The 18,501-nt window shown below is 38.3% G+C and overlaps 1 protein-coding gene across 3 annotated transcripts in view; it reads left to right on the plus strand.

Moving 5' to 3' along the window:
• The first annotated feature begins 810 nt into the window (after positions 1 to 810).
• The window catches only part of LOC6632548 (octopamine receptor beta-3R), a 47,960-nt gene continuing 30,269 nt past the window's right edge, over positions 811 to 18,501 (plus strand). Inside the window, exons 1-2 of one of the 3 annotated variants that reach the window (XM_070207680.1) lie at positions 924 to 933; positions 1,527 to 6,408. The gene's annotated coding sequence lies outside the window, so the exon portion shown is untranslated. Of the gene's footprint in view, positions 6,409 to 18,501 lie in introns of all 3 variants that reach the window. The other 2 variants (XM_002055791.4, XM_070207681.1) reach the window with 2 other exon arrangements.

Raw genomic sequence — 18,501 nt, forward strand, 5'->3', positions numbered from 1 at the left:
AGCTCATGCGGCAATAGAAGAATCAAATTTGCTGTTGTTATATTTTTTATGAAATTTTAATAACTTTCACTGAGCGGCATCGAGCTGGCCAGGCACACGATGTGCCACTGGCATGTTGCCATCACGAGCTGATATGTAGTAGTATTAGTAGTCATTGTTGTTGCTAATGTTGTCTCGCCCCTTCACATGCCGCCCATTTGTTGTTTGCGTCTGAGTCGCGCGACACTAACACGAACACGGATACAACGCAAGCTCGAGCAGCAATAACAAATCTTTTTTAGATTTACGCACGCATTTCGGGTATGCCATCAAAATATTGTTATTACAAATGCAAATATTGACGCCCTGCATGCAGAGGGGGTGAAGTTGACAGTGGCAGCAACTGGATCTGTGTATGGAAATGTAAATGTAAATGTGAAGGTAGCGTTGGGTCTGCTGCTGGTTGCCTTGGGCAGAAACTTGGCATCTTGATTATGCGGCAGATTCGTTTGGGCTTTGGCGGCTTCAACACTCAAGGGATGCTTTTGGCGGTATAGCTGAGCGTGCCCTGTCTACAGCGTTGCGAGTGGGCGTAATAGTGGACGTACTTCAATTGTGATTATTGTCAATAAAAATGGGATTTTAGTACTTAACATACCCGGTAATCGCCTATAATGCTTGTTAATATAGCTTGTTGTGCTTCAATCTAGTGTTAAGTTGAGGCATTTTTATTTTCTAAAGTCTTAAACTATATAAATATTTACTTTGAGCACAATTTCATTATACCATATACTACGCTCACATGCGACTCTGTGTTTTTTTCAAAATGTATCTTACGCGCCAAGCCTTAATGCGCCGACGCGCTCTCTTCGCCAATTCGCCGCAGCTTGTGTTGTGTTTGGCCGGCAAGGACTTGGCACGCCGCCCAGCATTCAGTTGCTGTCCAGTTTTCGTGTAAGCACAACGCATAGAACAGCACCAGCAAAAACATCACCATCCGTGCGACTGGCAGTTGATTCACTAAAAACAATAACATCATCAGCAGCAGCAGCAGCATCAGCAGCCGTCGCAGCAGCAGCAGCGACAACAATTGAAACCTGTGACCACTTGTCACACATGCTGTTGCAAAAAGGGAACTCAAGTGGCAGTGACAGTTGCCGGCATCGTTGTCGCTGCCGTTGTCGATGTCGATGTCGCTAGTGTTGGCGTCTAACTCAAGTGCCACTCTAGCGTCAGGCGACAGGACTGGGCCAGGACATCGGCCGCATATCAAGCGTGCGTGCTTCGATTTTGGCTTTGGCCGCAGCTCGCAAAACCCAGTACACAAAACTCGATACAACAGTCTAACGTGTCCGTGTGTCCGTGTTCTTATTGGTATCCGTGCTTCTGAGCCTGACTGTGTGTGCCTGTGCGTGTGTGTGTTAGCGTCTTGTACGTGTTTACGTTTCTTTGCTTGCTGAAACGTGCAGCAAGTTGCGGCCAGTCGTGGAAATCAAAAAGAAATTTCGTGCTTACAAATCGATTTCGCGTTTTTTATTTGTGTATAGCAATAAAAATAGCGCAAACTTCAATCTAATGACAAATTAAATAACAGAAATAACAGCAGCAAGGCAAAAGGACAACACAAACCGTTAAAAACAAAATTGCGAGGCACATGCAAGAAGTTTTCCCTGATAGCAACAATAATAACAACAACAACAACAACCAACAGCGATAAAAGCAACAGTCAAAGAAAAAGTTTCATTCTCGTGTTGCAAACGCCACAAGCAACAGACCTGCCCACGCCGCCCCTCCTCACATAACCAAACGCAAATCAACAACGACAATGATGGCGTCAGGACCTTTAGGCTCATCCAGATCCACCGCCAACACCGCCAACACATCAGCACCACTAGCTCCGGCTGCGGACACCCAACACGCGTACAGCAAGTAAGCAAACAATAAAAACTTTTCTCCTTCCTGCTTCCATGCCCAACCAAAGAGAGCATTCAGTTAACTGGTTACGTAAATTGCAACTGATGCCCGGCCAATTGATGGTGAACCTGGTCTCGGGCCTTTTGGGGCTCCCATTTGAGAAACTTGAAAATGTTAGTGGCTTCATATTATTAATATGCCACCCATGTATTTATGCCTGAGAGGAAACGACAGCTTTCCTTGAACTTTGGCAGCATAAAGTGCAATTTTTCAAGTCCACCAATACTTAAAAAGTAAAGGAAAAAAGATAGGTACCGAAAGACCATTATTTGTTTTATATTTTATTTATTTATTGGTTTATTTCTCTTAGAAAAATTGACGGATTTAATATTGATTGCAAAATACAGTAGTACAAACACCAGTATCTAAGTATATGGGCGCCTAGCTAAGCCCGAAACGACAGGAAAGCCAAAAACGAACAAACGTAAAGCATATCTATATAAAGATATTGTTGTTGGACGTCAGCTGTTTGTAATTTGGGTCTAGACATTTTTACTTAAAAGTTGCGTCAGTTATTTTTTATTTGGTCTTTGGTTGATGGAAATGGACATATAGGGCGAATCTTCCAACTATGTGTATGAGTAGTTAGAGAAAGGAGTGAGATTAGCTGTGATATTCAGATATCGCACAATATTTAACACAAGCCGATTGTGAAGTATGGATGGCGCTAGAAATACTGCACTCGGAAAAATGATAGGATATATTAGGAGAAAATAAGCAAAATAAAATAAAAATTAATCCAGCTCGAATTCACAAATTTTTAAAAACTATCTAAAATTATGCACAGATTTTGATCAGTTATAAAATTTTATTTTATGAATTTTATTTTAAATACCACAGTGCAAGTTCACTGGACCCACCCTCTGGCACTGCTCTAGGCTCTCTTGCTCGGCCTGTATAGCATGTCCCACACGTCTCTCCACAGAGCACTCTCCGCTACACCTTGACACCTGACTCAAACACACCCACAGGCTGCCTCAGCCTCCTGACATTTGCTTTTAGTCTGGCTTTTTTCCAGTTTTTATTTTTTATAATTTTTTTTGCAATAGAGCCTTTTGCATTAAGCGTTGGGCAATCGATTTTGTTGGCATAGGACTTTGAGGTGATTTTCGCCTACCTTTCAATAAGCTGGGTGTTATTTGTCTGGCTTTTAGAATCAAATTTACCATAAGCCCAAAAAATACATGCACCAATTGAAAGTCTGCTCTAGCATTGCAAACTTTTTTGCATAAATTGCAAAACTGCATGCCCAACAAAATAGACAAGCACGCACACACAATCTGACATGTACAAATTGAAACTTTTTGAGCTACGCTTGGAAAAGTTTCTATCTGTGGGATACAGTCAGGATTTAGCCAGTTGGGACTGTCAATGTTGTATTTGCGCCAAACTTGTGACTGTTTTATTGTAACTTGTGCAAGCACTATTAACCTAAAATAATTATATAATAAATATAGTTTATAAATTATACGATTCTAGCTATTTCAGTTCGCTAATGCCTGGTTTAAAGCTTGCCAACATTTTGCATAAATGCTTTAGAAGTACATGGCATCATTCATTCTAGCGATATTTTATGCAAACGCTCCCCTGTAGCGTCTGAAATGTCCCTCGATAAATGGCTGGATAAATGATAAATAGAATAAATGCCTGCAGGAATTTTTGTTTGCCATTCTTATAGCTGTCGCTGTGTGTGCCTATCCATATGGTGGGTGGGTGGTTGTGTTAATGTTGTTGTGATTGGCGTCTCCGTTTTGGATTTAGCTGTAAGCTTATCAGATTCATTGCTGGCATAATGAAAATGCCAACGCCAAATTCGTAGCCTAGGATTGAAAATTAAATTAATGAAGTTGTCATTCTTCGATCTATTGAAATAAGTCTGAATAAAGAGTTCTATAATACTCTTAGGAAAATGTATATAAAGAGGCATAAAGTCGAACATATATGCACAAACTACATATAAAATAAATGAAAGTAATATTTATGCATAGAACAAAGAAATATATTATTTGTCGTGTTTTTCTTTCAATCACACAAACATTTATTGATTGTCATGGAAAAAAAATCATGTTGAACTTCAAGCTGTTAAAGTAATTAATCATGATTAGAATGGATCTAACTTTTAAGCAACTCTTAAATTCATTGATAAATAAAAGTAAGAATTCGTTCATTATACAGGTATTGTCATCCTAATGTTTTATTCCTTTATCTGTTCATACCATAATGCCAATATACTTTTTTTTAATAAAATATATTTAGTTTACTCATGCTTGACACTGCTCCAAACAATATACATAAGTCCTTAAAGATATTATAAACAATTCATGCTTCACTCACAGCACCCAAAACAGTTTTCAGCTATACAATTGCATTTGCCTCTGGAGTGCAAACTATGGATACCACATATGAAATATTGCCAGACACAGAAATTGATGCCAAATTCTGTCACACATAGCACCACAAAACAGTTGAAATAAAGGTATTAGAAACAAAACCGCAGGAGCTACATGATAACCAAATTAGTTTTCAAATATCTTATGCTCTTGAGTGCATTTCACAACAACAACAAAACCGGAAAAGCGTTTAATTCTGTTTTGCATTTTCGTTGGGCACTCAAGTGAAACCGAAAACGCCTTTTGTTCTTCACATTTTATTAGCCTATATATACCCTCTATGTATACATTATATATCTCTATAAGCTGTTTGTCCTGACTGACTGATTGGTGATCAACTCGCAGCCCAAACCGAAAGAGCTAGGAATCTTAAATTTAACTTCATTTACCTTTACTGAAAATTTCACCCGCATGTATAGAAAAATTGCGAAATACGTTTGTATTACCGTCCGATCGGCTTTAAACTCATTTTCAAAGAAATTTTTCAAATTCATTTGAGAATTGTTTCGCACTTTTTGGAAAATCCAGCTCTCTCTGGTGAAAATGGGGGTGAACGATTTGGTGGGTGACGTTTCGCTGTTAAATTCATATCCAAAGATCTATATGAAAAATCATATGAAACGTGATTCACATTTTTCGCAAAACAAAAGTTTCCTCGGTTAAATCTCCGATTTGCACATGATTTGTATTATTTGTTTGATTTGCTTCAAAGCTTATTTTCAGAGCTCTACTTAATAAATACGTGTTTTAGCGATTTTGGAATTTCCACCCATAATTAGAGAAAATGTCTGTATGAAACTCTTTTGTTTACCATCCGATTGGCCCCAATAAATTTGTTCAAATTCATTTGAGAAGTGTTTTGCACTTTTCGGAAAATCCATCCCTCCTTGGTGGAAATGGGGACAAAGATTTGTGGGTGACGTTTCGCCCCCAAATTCATTTCCAAGAATCTACATAGAAATTCATTTGAGACGTATTTCACATTTTTTTTCAAAATCATAGCACTCTTGGTGGAAGGAGGATTTTTATTGATATTTAAAAATGAGCCGATCTATTCTCAACAGCTTGTTTTACCTATGCCATAGAAGAATACATATTCCGAATTTCAAATCTGAAGCTATTGAAGCTTATTGAAATCTCGTTATTTAGATTCGATTGTCGAACATCATCAGCAGCAGCAGCAGCATCAGCAGCCGTCGCAGCAGCAGCAGCGACAACAATTGAAACCTGTGACCACTTGTCACACATGCTGTTGCAAAAAGGGAACTCAAGTGGCAGTGACAGTTGCCGGCATCGTTGTCGCTGCCGTTGTCGATGTCGATGTCGCTAGTGTTGGCGTCTAACTCAAGTGCCACTCTAGCGTCAGGCGACAGGACTGGGCCAGGACATCGGCCGCATATCAAGCGTGCGTGCTTCGATTTTGGCTTTGGCCGCAGCTCGCAAAACCCAGTACACAAAACTCGATACAACAGTCTAACTTGTCCGTGTGTCCGTGTTCTTATTGGTATCCGTGCTTCTGAGCCTGACTGTGTGTGCCTGTGCGTGTGTGTGTTAGCGTCTTGTACGTGTTTACGTTTCTTTGCTTGCTGAAACGTGCAGCAAGTTGCGGCCAGTCGTGGAAATCAAAAAGAAATTTCGTGCTTACAAATCGATTTCGCGTTTTTTATTTGTGTATAGCAATAAAAATAGCGCAAACTTCAATCTAATGACAAATTAAATAACAGAAATAACAGCAGCAAGGCAAAAGGACAACACAAACCGTTAAAAACAAAATTGCGAGGCACATGCAAGAAGTTTTCCCTGATAGCAACAATAATAACAACAACAACAACAAGAACAACCAACAGCGATAAAAGCAACAGTCAAAGAAAAAGTTTCATTCTCGTGTTGCAAACGCCACAAGCAACAGACCTGCCCACGCCGCCCCTCCTCACATAACCAAACGCAAATCAACAACGACAATGATGGCGTCAGGACCTTCAGGCTCATCCAGATCCACCGCCAACACCGCCAACACATCAGCACCACCAGCTCCGGCTGCGGACACCCAACACGCGTTCAGCAAGTAAGCAAACAATAAAAACTTTTCGCCTTCCTGCTTCCATGCCCAACCAAAGAGAGCATTCAGTTAACTGGTTACGTAAATTGCAACTGATGCCCGGCCAATTGATGGTGAACCTGGTCTCGGGCCTTTTGGGGCTCCCATTTGAGAAACTTGAAAATGTTAGTGGCTTCATATTATTAATATGCCACCCATGTATTTATGCCTGAGAGGAAACGACATCTTTCCTTGAACTTTGGCAGCATAAAGTGCAATTTTTCAAGTCCACCAATACTTAAAAAGTAAAGGAAAAAAGATAGGTACCGAAAGACCATTATTTGTTTTATATTTTATTTATTTATTGGTTTATTTCTCTTAGAAAAATTGAGGGATTTAATATTGATTGCAAAATACAGTAGTACAAACACCAGTATCTAAGTATATGGGCGCCTAGCTAAGCCCGAAACGACAGGAAAGCCAAAAACGAACAAACGTAAAGCATATCTATATAAAGATATTGTTGTTGGACGTCAGCTGTTTGTAATTTGGGTCTAGACATTTTTACTTAAAAGTTGCGTCAGTTATTTTTTATTTGGTCTTTGGTTGATGGAAATGGACATATAGGGCGAATCTTCCAACTATGTGTATGAGTAGTTAGAGAAAGGAGTGAGATTAGCTGTGATATTCAGATATCGCACAATATTTAACACAAGCCGATTGTGAAGTATGGATGGCGCTAGAAATACTGCACTCGGAAAAATGATAGGATATATTAGGAGAAAATAAGCAAAATAAAATAAAAATTAATCCAGCTCGAATTCACAAATTTTTAAAAACTATCTAAAATTATGCACAGATTTTGATCAGTTATAAAATTTTATTTTATGAATTTTATTTTAAATACCACAGTGCAAGTTCACTGGACCCACCCTCTGGCACTGCTCTAGGCTCTCTTGCTCGGCCTGTATAGCATGTCCCACACGTCTCTCCACAGAGCACTCTCCGCTACACCTTGACACCTGACTCAAACACACCCACAGGCTGCCTCAGCCTCCTGACATTTGCTTTTAGTCTGGCTTTTTTCCAGTTTTTATTTTTTATAATTTTTTTTGCAATAGAGCCTTTTGCATTAAGCGTTGGGCAATCGATTTTGTTGGCATAGGACTTTGAGGTGATTTTCGCCTACCTTTCAATAAGCTGGGTGTTATTTGTCTGGCTTTTAGAATCAAATTTACCATAAGCCCAAAAAATACATGCACCAATTGAAAGTCTGCTCTAGCATTGCAAACTTTTTTGCATAAATTGCAAAACTGCATGCCCAACAAAATAGACAAGCACGCACACACAATCTGACATGTACAAATTGAAACTTTTTGAGCTACGCTTGGAAAAGTTTCTATCTGTGGGATACAGTCAGGATTTAGCCAGTTGGGACTGTCAATGTTGTATTTGCGCCAAACTTGTGACTGTTTTATTGTAACTTGTGCAAGCACTATTAACCTAAAATAATTATATAATAAATATAGTTTATAAATTATACGATTCTAGCTATTTCAGTTCGCTAATGCCTGGTTTAAAGCTTGCCAACATTTTGCATAAATGCTTTAGAAGTACATGGCATCATTCATTCTAGCGATATTTTATGCAAACGCTCCCCTGTAGCGTCTGAAATGTCCCTCGATAAATGGCTGGATAAATGATAAATAGAATAAATGCCTGCAGGAATTTTTGTTTGCCATTCTTATAGCTGTCGCTGTGTGTGCCTATCCATATGGTGGGTGGGTGGTTGTGTTAATGTTGTTGTGATTGGCGTCTCCGTTTTGGATTTAGCTGTAAGCTTATCAGATTCATTGCTGGCATAATGATGCGATGCTGAAAATGCCAACGCCAAATTCGTAGCCTAGGATTGAAAATTAAATTAATGAAGTTGTCATTCTTCGATCTATTGAAATAAGTCTGAATAAAGAGTTCTATAATACTCTTAGGAAAATGTATATAAAGAGGCATAAAGTCGAACATATATGCACAAACTACATATAAAATAAATGAAAGTAATATTTATGCATAGAACAAAGAAATATATTATTTGTCGTGTTTTTCTTTCAATCACACAAACATTTATTGATTGTCATGGAAAAAAAATCATGTTGAACTTCAAGCTGTTAAAGTAATTAATCATGATTAGAATGGATCTAACTTTTAAGCAACTCTTAAATTCATTGATAAATAAAAGTAAGAATTCGTTCATTATACAGGTATTGTCATCCTAATGTTTTATTCCTTTATCTGTTCATACCATAATGCCAATATACTTTTTTTTAATAAAATATATTTAGTTTACTCATGCTTGACACTGCTCCAAACAATATACATAAGTCCTTAAAGATATTATAAACAATTCATGCTTCACTCACAGCACCCAAAACAGTTTTCAGCTATACAATTGCATTTGCCTCTGGAGTGCAAACTATGGATACCACATATGAAATATTGCCAGACACAGAAATTGATGCCAAATTCTGTCACACATAGCACCACAAAACAGTTGAAATAAAGGTATTAGAAACAAAACCGCAGGAGCTACATGATAACCAAATTAGTTTTCAAATATCTTATGCTCTTGAGTGCATTTCACAACAACAACAAAACCGGAAAAGCGTTTAATTCTGTTTTGCATTTTCGTTGGGCACTCAAGTGAAACCGAAAACGCCTTTTGTTCTTCACATTTTATTAGCCTATATATACCCTCTATGTATACATTATATATCTCTATAAGCTGTTTGTCCTGACTGACTGATTGGTGATCAACTCGCAGCCCAAACCGAAAGAGCTAGGAATCTTAAATTTAACTTCATTTACCTTTACTGAAAATTTCACCCGCATGTATAGAAAAATTGCGAAATACGTTTGTATTACCGTCCGATCGGCTTTAAACTCATTTTCAAAGAAATTTTTCAAATTCATTTGAGAATTGTTTCGCACTTTTTGGAAAATCCAGCTCTCTCTGGTGAAAATGGGGGTGAACGATTTGGTGGGTGACGTTTCGCTGTTAAATTCATATCCAAAGATCTATATGAAAAATCATATGAAACGTGATTCACATTTTTCGCAAAACAAAAGTTTCCTCGGTTAAATCTCCGATTTGCACATGATTTGTATTATTTGTTTGATTTGCTTCAAAGCTTATTTTCAGAGCTCTACTTAATAAATACGTGTTTTAGCGATTTTGGAATTTCCACCCATAATTAGAGAAAATGTCTGTATGAAACTCTTTTGTTTACCATCCGATTGGCCCCAATAAATTTGTTCAAATTCATTTGAGAAGTGTTTTGCACTTTTCGGAAAATCCATCCCTCCTTGGTGGAAATGGGGACAAAGATTTGTGGGTGACGTTTCGCCCCCAAATTCATTTCCAAGAATCTACATAGAAATTCATTTGAGACGTATTTCACATTTTTTTTCAAAATCATAGCACTCTTGGTGGAAGGAGGATTTTTATTGATATTTAAAAATGAGCCGATCTATTCTCAACAGCTTGTTTTACCTATGCCATAGAAGAATACATATTCCGAATTTCAAATCTGAAGCTATTGAAGCTTATTGAAATCTCGTTATTTAGATTCGATTGTTGATTTATTCAATTTATATGCAAATGGGAAAATAATAAAATATTTTTGAAAAGTTTAATAAATTGTTGGTTTTTTGCCAAACTTTGTCCTTTGCCAAGGTGCTTCACATAGTTATTACTGTTGAGACAGCCCTCGTTAACTTTTCGACATGAGTATCCTTCCTAGTACTTATATATTGTTTGCTTTGCACTCGTCGCATCCCGGTCCGGCGTTGCTTTACTTGCAAACTTTGGAAGCCATTGAGCTATTCTTTTGTATGCTGGTTAGAAGTACGCTCGGCATGCCCCTGCGCATGTTTCTCTCTCTTCACACATATACCATCAACTTTCGCTTTTTTTTGTTGCTGTCAGGCATATGTAGGCGCGGTAGATATGCCTCAATGTTTTCCTTTGTCCTTTCACTGGCCCCTGGGCCTAGTTAGGCTAAGCCATTGTCTCTTCGGCTGTGTTTTTTCTATTTTTGATGGTGTGTGAGTATTTGTACCGGCAGCATACATGCATTATTTATGCTATTATCGATTTTGTATACGCTTTTGAGAGTAGTCTACTCTATTGCCTGCCTCCGCACGGTCACATAACGAATGTCGAAGTCGGAGTGGCGGTCGCCTGGCGAAATTAAATCATTCTTTACAACGAAGTTTGTGAGCTCATCAGCATTACTTTGAGGCTTGCAATTTGTCTGCCTCAACAGCAACAACAGAAAAGTTTCGTATATTTACGCGCTTTCTTTGTATTTAGTTCTGAACACGCGCCGTTTACACAACCGAAACTTAGTTGAGTCGGTAAAAGGCCTTATTGTGGTTGGCATTCCTGACTTTCTGCCTGATTTTAATTTTGACTTTTTAACAAAGTTAACCAAATGCTCAGAATTGAATTTTGAGACACTGTCCAAGTTATAAATGACCAAGCCGGCGTCCTCCTAAGTACACAAGACTCCGTGATCCTTGGACCCGCCCAAACTTGTCTCAACTTGCCTCAACTTGCCTCGACTTGGCCTCGGTCTGATTCGGTTTATTTACACAGCTAAGGCCCAAATTAAATTTTAAGCTGTTGATTAGCATATTCAGCCTTTTTGCATAAGGCCCTGAAACGCCGTTTATTGAACCTTGATTAGATTCAACGGCAGTGACGAAAAAATGTATAAAGCAAATCCGATACAGATTCAAGTGAAGGCTCATTAGAAAAACCTTTTTTACACAACGAGATGCGAGGCGACGCGATGAAAGCGGCTCTTAATTAAGCAGCTCAGACTTATACATCTGTGTTGTTTTTTTATTCAAATATATGAACTTTACTTCGTTGGCAGAAGTAGCTTTTAATGAAAAGTAAAGGTTCAAAAAAGTTGCCCGTTATTTAAAAATGAGTTGGGCTTCCATTTTGTGATTAATTTTTATTCCATTAAGTTTGGTACGTTACAAAAATGTGTTAAATACTTTTTGCTTTTTAATGAAATTAGACGTAGGCGGGACACACTTGGCGAGTTACTGCCACATCACTCAGCATTAGGTCGTGGCCTGGCCAAATCAAATTAGCCGCCTTCAGCAAAAACCATAATCAAATTTTTTTGTTACAAAGAAGATGAAAAATAAGTATGGTTTATGCAATCTACGGGTACTCGTACTGATACTTGTATTGCTAACATAATGGAATGGGGACACAGTGCGCACTGGAGTGACGCCTTTCACTGCCTCTGCTTAATTTTTGCGACGGAGTAATTGAAAATGAGCGAGTCGCCGTCCCAGTCAACAGCAAAACCAAACAAAAAAAACAACAACAAAATATACCAGAATGACAGCTTTGACAGCAGCAACTGAAGAGGATTGACTGGGAAACAGAAGCTCGAGCATTTCGCTGCGAAAACCAATTTGCAAACAAGTCAACAATGGCAGCTGTGGAATAGCAAAGTGCACGCAGTTAATAAGGCAAAGTGCAGCCCCGACTTACACACACACTATATATCAAGCATATCCCATACTCATATACAGAGCATATATAGAGAGGTAGCTACTGTCATGTTGTGTACTGTCAAGTGAGCTATATCAGAAGAAGGCATTTCTTAATAGGCCATGAGGGCATAATTAGGTTAGCATATAGCATAGAGCACCACTTGCATACCCTACACTCATCAGCTTGATCAGCTTAGACAGTTAGATTGAATTGTTTGTACATTTCAAAAGCTTCTATTAAACATTAATGCTGCACACTCACAGAGGGAAACGCAGACTCACACATAACACAATTAACTTTGCTATTCACGTTCATTAAAATTTAATGAATCTCATTTGGCTAAATGCCAAGCTGAACACTTTGATTCGAGAGTATTGGTTTCGAAACGTATTTATTTTGTGAATACATATGCACTGCAAGCAAAAGAAGGACACTTACGAAATTTAATTATATAAAAGGCCCAAATACGTTTAATCTTTTAGAATGATTTTCTGCTAACTCCTTAAGAATTTTACATGCACTAATTTGTTTAAGCATGCCCAAAAACAGGTTATATAGAGTTATGTTTCTGGATTAATCAAATAGTTAGTTATTTAAACAACAAAAATGCATTCCCCGTATATATTTGATGGCATATGTTTATGTAAGTATTTGCATAGAATGAATGAATGGATGAGCTAGGCACTGGGTTCAGAGTTTTGTTTAGTCGTGCACACCCAACTAGAGTACTCTTACTTGTAATTAGCTACTACTTACATTTATATAATTTTACTCTGAGTGTGCAACAAATTAAAAGTCATTTCCGACTTCCGGTTGCTTAGGACTACGAGACGAGTATTTAACCCTGTTTCTATGTAAGCTTGCCTCTCAGTCGTAATGAAACTTGCCATTACTGCTTATTTCTGCTTCAGCAAACTTAACAACGACAACTTTTTATTATTAAGTTTACTCCAAGGTAATTGCGATTGCCCAAGAACATTAAATTGATCCAATATGAACACTATGTGTTAAGAAACTAACAACCCTTCTATCTTCTCTGTAATAATCATATTAATATATTATAAATACCCCGAACCGCATCCTATTCATAATCATTACATTGAGTAGAACCTATCAAACAGATAATGATCAGTAGTCATAATGATATTGACTTATAAGGAAAAAGGTTCCTGTGGGACTTTATTTGTTCTTTAAGGCTTACTAAAAGTGGGCAGCGAATTAAAGGAAGCGACAATGTGCTTTTATATATTTATTTTTAATTATTTTCTTAACAGAAAATTGCATGTCTTAAACTTTGCCTTGCAATTAAGCAATTATAAATTTAGTTGACTTCGCTAAAGTTTGTTTTTCCAGTACATCTCCATATAGACAAGTACTTGTCCTGACTGACTTAATTGCTGACGGATTCGTGATCAACGCACTGTGGGCTGTTACATATACCCATACATAAGAGCAAGAAAGCCTAAATTTCAACTGTAGTTACCCTATGTGATGAAGGTGCACATTAAGACGGGGTTTCGGGAATTTCGCAAAAAATGTTTGTATGAAACTTTTTTATTTATCATCTGTTCAGCCTCTAACTCATTTTCAAAGATCTTTGTTTAATTTTGTGTGAACAAAAATCATTTGAGACATGCTTCTTACTTTTCGCAGAAACCAAGCTTCCTCAGTGAAAATTGGGTCCATTTTTTTTTTTTTTTTTAATGTTGTCCAATTTGCTTCAAACTTATTTTCAAAGCACAACATAAGCACTTAATGAATATGTGTTTCAGCGATTTGGGAAATTTCACCTGCGACAGGGGTAAAATAACGATTGTATGAAAGTGTTTTGTTTACACCCCGATCGGTTTCAAAGTAATTTTCAATGAGCTTTGAGAGAATTGATTTGATGTGTGTTAAGGGTATAGGAATATTTTTTCCCCAATTGAAAGCAAAGAGCATGGCATGAATATTATTAAAATTTTTTGAGGATCGCCCACATTTTGAATTCTCATTGACATTAGCTCCTAGCGCATCATTAGGAAAGGTATTAAATAATCATTTGAATTTTCGAGTAAATTATTAAAAAATGTGATATTTGTGTAATTAATTAAATATACTATGTGTGTGGCCATGAGTACAGTATCTAATTTGTAAGTCAATATTTGCTTATAATTTTGTCGGCAAAAATATTGTTGTACATGTCGTCAGCATCACTTACGTTAATTGAGAAACAACATGTAGCATAATAACAAGGAGGCGACTCCCTTTGCTGCTGTGGATTCTGAGTGTTCGTAAGCTAACAGTTGGATGCCTGTACACACTTTCGTTTACAGCCATTTGTTGTTATTGCTTGCTGTTACTGCCGCAATTGTTTGCACAAATCGTTAAAACGTTAATCAAACAGTAAAGAGCGCAAATGATGCGCCTGCGGCGTCTGTGGCCGCTGCTGCTTCGCCCCTGATTCCGCTGTTGCTGTGGCTGCCACCCACTGCGGCAAACAATGCGCACACCTGAGCCGGTCGTGTTGACGTGTTGTGTGCTCTGCTGGTTAACTAAAGCCAACAGGCAAACACAAAAAAACCATCGGCGACGGCAAGGCTGACAACTACAACAGGACTCTGGGAAGAAATGCCAACAATATGTACCGCGGAATTTTCACATTTCATTCATTTTTTACGCGCGCACTCGAAAGTCTTGTTTGGCCATATTGACAAAGAGTCAATACAAAGCAAAAACCATTTACAAACCGAGGAGTAAGTTTCAGTGGTATTAGACGGAGTAAAAATAGTCTGATATTCAGACAGGCAAAGTCACTCAATTGATTTTTAGTAGTTCTTTCACAATTATCTGCACGGGCTCTTTTGTTTTCAGCCAACAAGGAAACGGGACTTTGGCTACCAGAACTAACTGCCCCAGACAACCAAAACATCCAAATCAATGCCCAATAGCAGTACCTAATGACATTGCCCGGCCGAACTTGGTCGTATATTGACGATGACCTTCAAAGCGGCCACATGGACACACAAATGCACAATGAGACACTTGGCGCACTTGACGGTCGTACTTGAATCGTATCAAGGACACCAATCGTTGTTAGCACACGCATTTTCCAACTGCATGTATTTGCTTAATCATCTGTGTGTGTGTCTGTCTGTGTGTGTGTGTGTTTGTGTGCTCATAAATATAAATCGTCTGTTGTCCATGATTCATTGAATAAAACGTTGAAGTGCAATACAGTTCCAGAGCAATGCATGCAGTCATGCTCTGCCCCCCGGATACACACATTTATTGTCTTTTTCTTTCTGATTGCTCCGGCTAGTGTGTTGGCTTGTGTGAAAATTCATTGTTGGCCTGTTTTTAGTAAAAACTTTTCAATTCCACGAATGTCACCATTGGCTGAGCTGCCAGCCGGCTACCTTGGCAACGTGCCAGACATTACTTTGTGCCTTTAAATTTGTGGCATTACCATTTACTAAGTCGTATTTTCAATTTCAACGGAAACTAAAGCTATAAATCCACCTTAAAGTATGAATTATAAATACTTTGAGAAAATATATATTACAAGAGTTTTAATCCCCAAGAGTCGAAACGGCTTGTCAAATACAACAGAACTATATTCTTAAAGCCCCTGCAATTCTCGTTGGCCCATTTCGTAGTAATTTTTAAGCATTAGCGTTGCACTCAACCCCTCGGTGCCTGCAGGCCGAGCAAACTTTTGTGTTGCTGTTAAATATAGTCGCTGAAAGGACTACCAGGCAGGCAAGCTGCTGAAAAAAGGTGGAAAGGAAAGGGCATTACAGCGCACTTGCGAGCCAATTAAAGGTCGTTTCGCTGACCTACATAAATAATGCATAGGCCTTAATCAACGGCAAAATGCGTTGCCAAATGCCAAATGGCTTGAGGCAACTGCCAGATAGCGGCAAAAGTACACTTGCCCACGTTTTTGATGATTTCTTCGTCATGTTTCAGGATTTCAGCTCCAACAGGCAAATAAATCGACGCGGCATTAAATTGGGCACCAGTTCTAAAGGTGAAGTAAAGCAGAAATTAAATTAGAATACGTGACTAACGTTGTGTCCCAGTTGGTTCAACTTGGCGGCTAACGACCCGTCATTAGCTGTGATTCGGACACAAGGACACAACTGACAGACCAACACGTGACTTCGCCTGGCCTTTTGTGGGTTAGAAATTCATGCATCTACATTTGTATATCTCATAATTCTACAAATAATTGTTCAAATCTGACAATATGTACACTTCGCTTGTGTAAATAAGTAGAGTACCCAAGGGGCTTGGCTCACTTGGAGTAGCCCTAAGGTCTTGACGTTTCTCTTAACGCTTGGCTGCTTCCACATTAAGTGGGGGCAAACGTATGCGAGTGTGTATGCGCGCGCGCATGTATGTGGGAGTAGACACTCAACCAGCACATTTATACTTGACCCAACAAATGGCTTAAGTGCTGAACATTTGAAGGACTTTAAGAATCTGAAAGAAACATTCAACATACATTTTTTAAACTTATCATGATTATATTTGGGATCCATCTAATGAGCCCTTGGAGTAGTGCTGCCAAGCAATCGCTGACTATCAAGCTGTCAGGTTGATCTTATCAATAGTTTCCAATCGCAAATTATATGCCGTTGTAAATGTAATTATAACTTTGTTGGAGAATGTGTAGACCATGCTATACGTTTTGGATTCCATTAAGTATATATATTTGCATTCTATTGCCTGACTTGATATAGCTGGGAGGATTTTATGAGCGACGTTATAATTAATGACTACAAACTGTTTAATAATAATTATTATAATTTAAAGCTATCACCCTTGAATGCAGTTCTGTGGTCCTTATCCTTCACTTTTAATTACGAGTTCTTGTTTCTTGGCATCCCTTTGTTTACGTTTTGGCCACAATTTTTGGCGAAACAAATCTAATTGCTTTCATTTTAGACTGGCGCTCAGTCATTGTGAACTGCACGTAATCAAGGTTTCTTTTCAAGGTTAAAGGCAACGCAAATTAATTAAAAGAAATTTACGCGTGTCGCACATGTTTTCACGGCACGTGGCGTATGCGCGATTCTAATATTTTTTGTACTTATATTTTTAAGAGCTGCACATCAAACTACTGCAGCTGACATTTATTGTCGCTGCTTTGCTTGTATTCGGCGTGCTTTTCGCTTTGTTATTTCTTTTAATTAGCGCGTGCGGTTTAGACACTACTAAACGCCGCTCAGTTTTTATAGCATACTTTTTTGCGCCGGTTGCAGAATTTGTATAGAACGTTTTATGCTAATGCCAGAACATTCAAATATGAGAACAAATGAACATTAAATGCAAAAGTCAGCAAAAAAATAAATAAATAACAAAGTGCCTGGGAAGTAAACGGGCGTGCACAGTTTAAATTTGTTGGTCGCCAATTTTACGGTGCCCTCCAAAATTAAACAGTATGTGTGTTTGTTTGTAAAGAACAGAACACAAAATAAATTTGGTCAGCACATGCAAATTTTTGGCGCTGCTCTCAGGGTCATGTTGTATTGTTGTTGTGCTGAAAGCACCATAAATTGAAGCCGCGTAAAGCAAAAGTTGGCAGCAACAAATCAATAAAACTGCCATCAAAACTAGCAACACGCCGCAAGCAGTTCACCAACATGGCCATTATAAAGTTCAAATGCAGGATTTAACAAGAAAAATTTGACGATAATTTAAAAAAAAGGCCTTCTCTTCTTTATTTACATATTTATATATTTTTCGCCTTCCGTTTGTTGCTTTGCGTTTTTATTTGCCAGAATTATGTTTGGTTTTCGCTTTTGACATGCGCCTAATTTGTGCAAATAGCTCACAAAACAGTTCATTTAACTTCAATGGCTTGACAATTGAGCTCAAGTGTTTTCGCAAATTGGTTCATTAGCAAAGAGAAAAATACTTTTTACGGTGCAATTAGCCGTGCCCTTAAAATTGACAGTTTGTTTCATTTAGCAGCTCGCTCTTTACTCAAGTTATTTTTCACTGTTCGTCCCAATATGCTGCAAAAGTGGCCAATCTGCCACCCGAACACACGCACACTCCCGGCTGACTGCCATTGAAACACACAGGAGCAATTAAAACTCGCAAAATGTTCCCAAAGCAACCAACGAGTGCCACGTTAATTCACATAAAACCAGCTTCATAATTGCGCCCTAATTGCCATTCATCAGAGCCAACCAAAACAACAATTAACAAAAAACCAAAAACATGTAAACTTTATTGACAGCTCTCTAACCCTTCATCTCCATGCAAATCAGTACCTACTGTGACAGGCGTTGTGGACTTGCTTATGATTTCATAGAATTATCTGTAAACGTAGCACGCAATCATATTACGCATACATCGCGTTGTCCCATCAAAATGCACTTGACGCTTAAAATAGCAGCAAATTTATTGAACGGCTGCCAGGGCAGCGGTGTAGGACGTACTAATAAATGTCCATCAGAAGAGTCAACCAAATGGCAGGGCCACTTACCTATAAATAATTCCAGTGCGAGCTCATTGTTGATGGACAGCGAATGGCGAAGTTCAATGTT

The sequence above is a fragment of the Drosophila virilis genome, chromosome 2 (assembly GCF_030788295.1).
Source record: "Drosophila virilis strain 15010-1051.87 chromosome 2, Dvir_AGI_RSII-ME, whole genome shotgun sequence".
Taxonomy (NCBI): Eukaryota; Metazoa; Arthropoda; class Insecta; order Diptera; family Drosophilidae; genus Drosophila; species Drosophila virilis.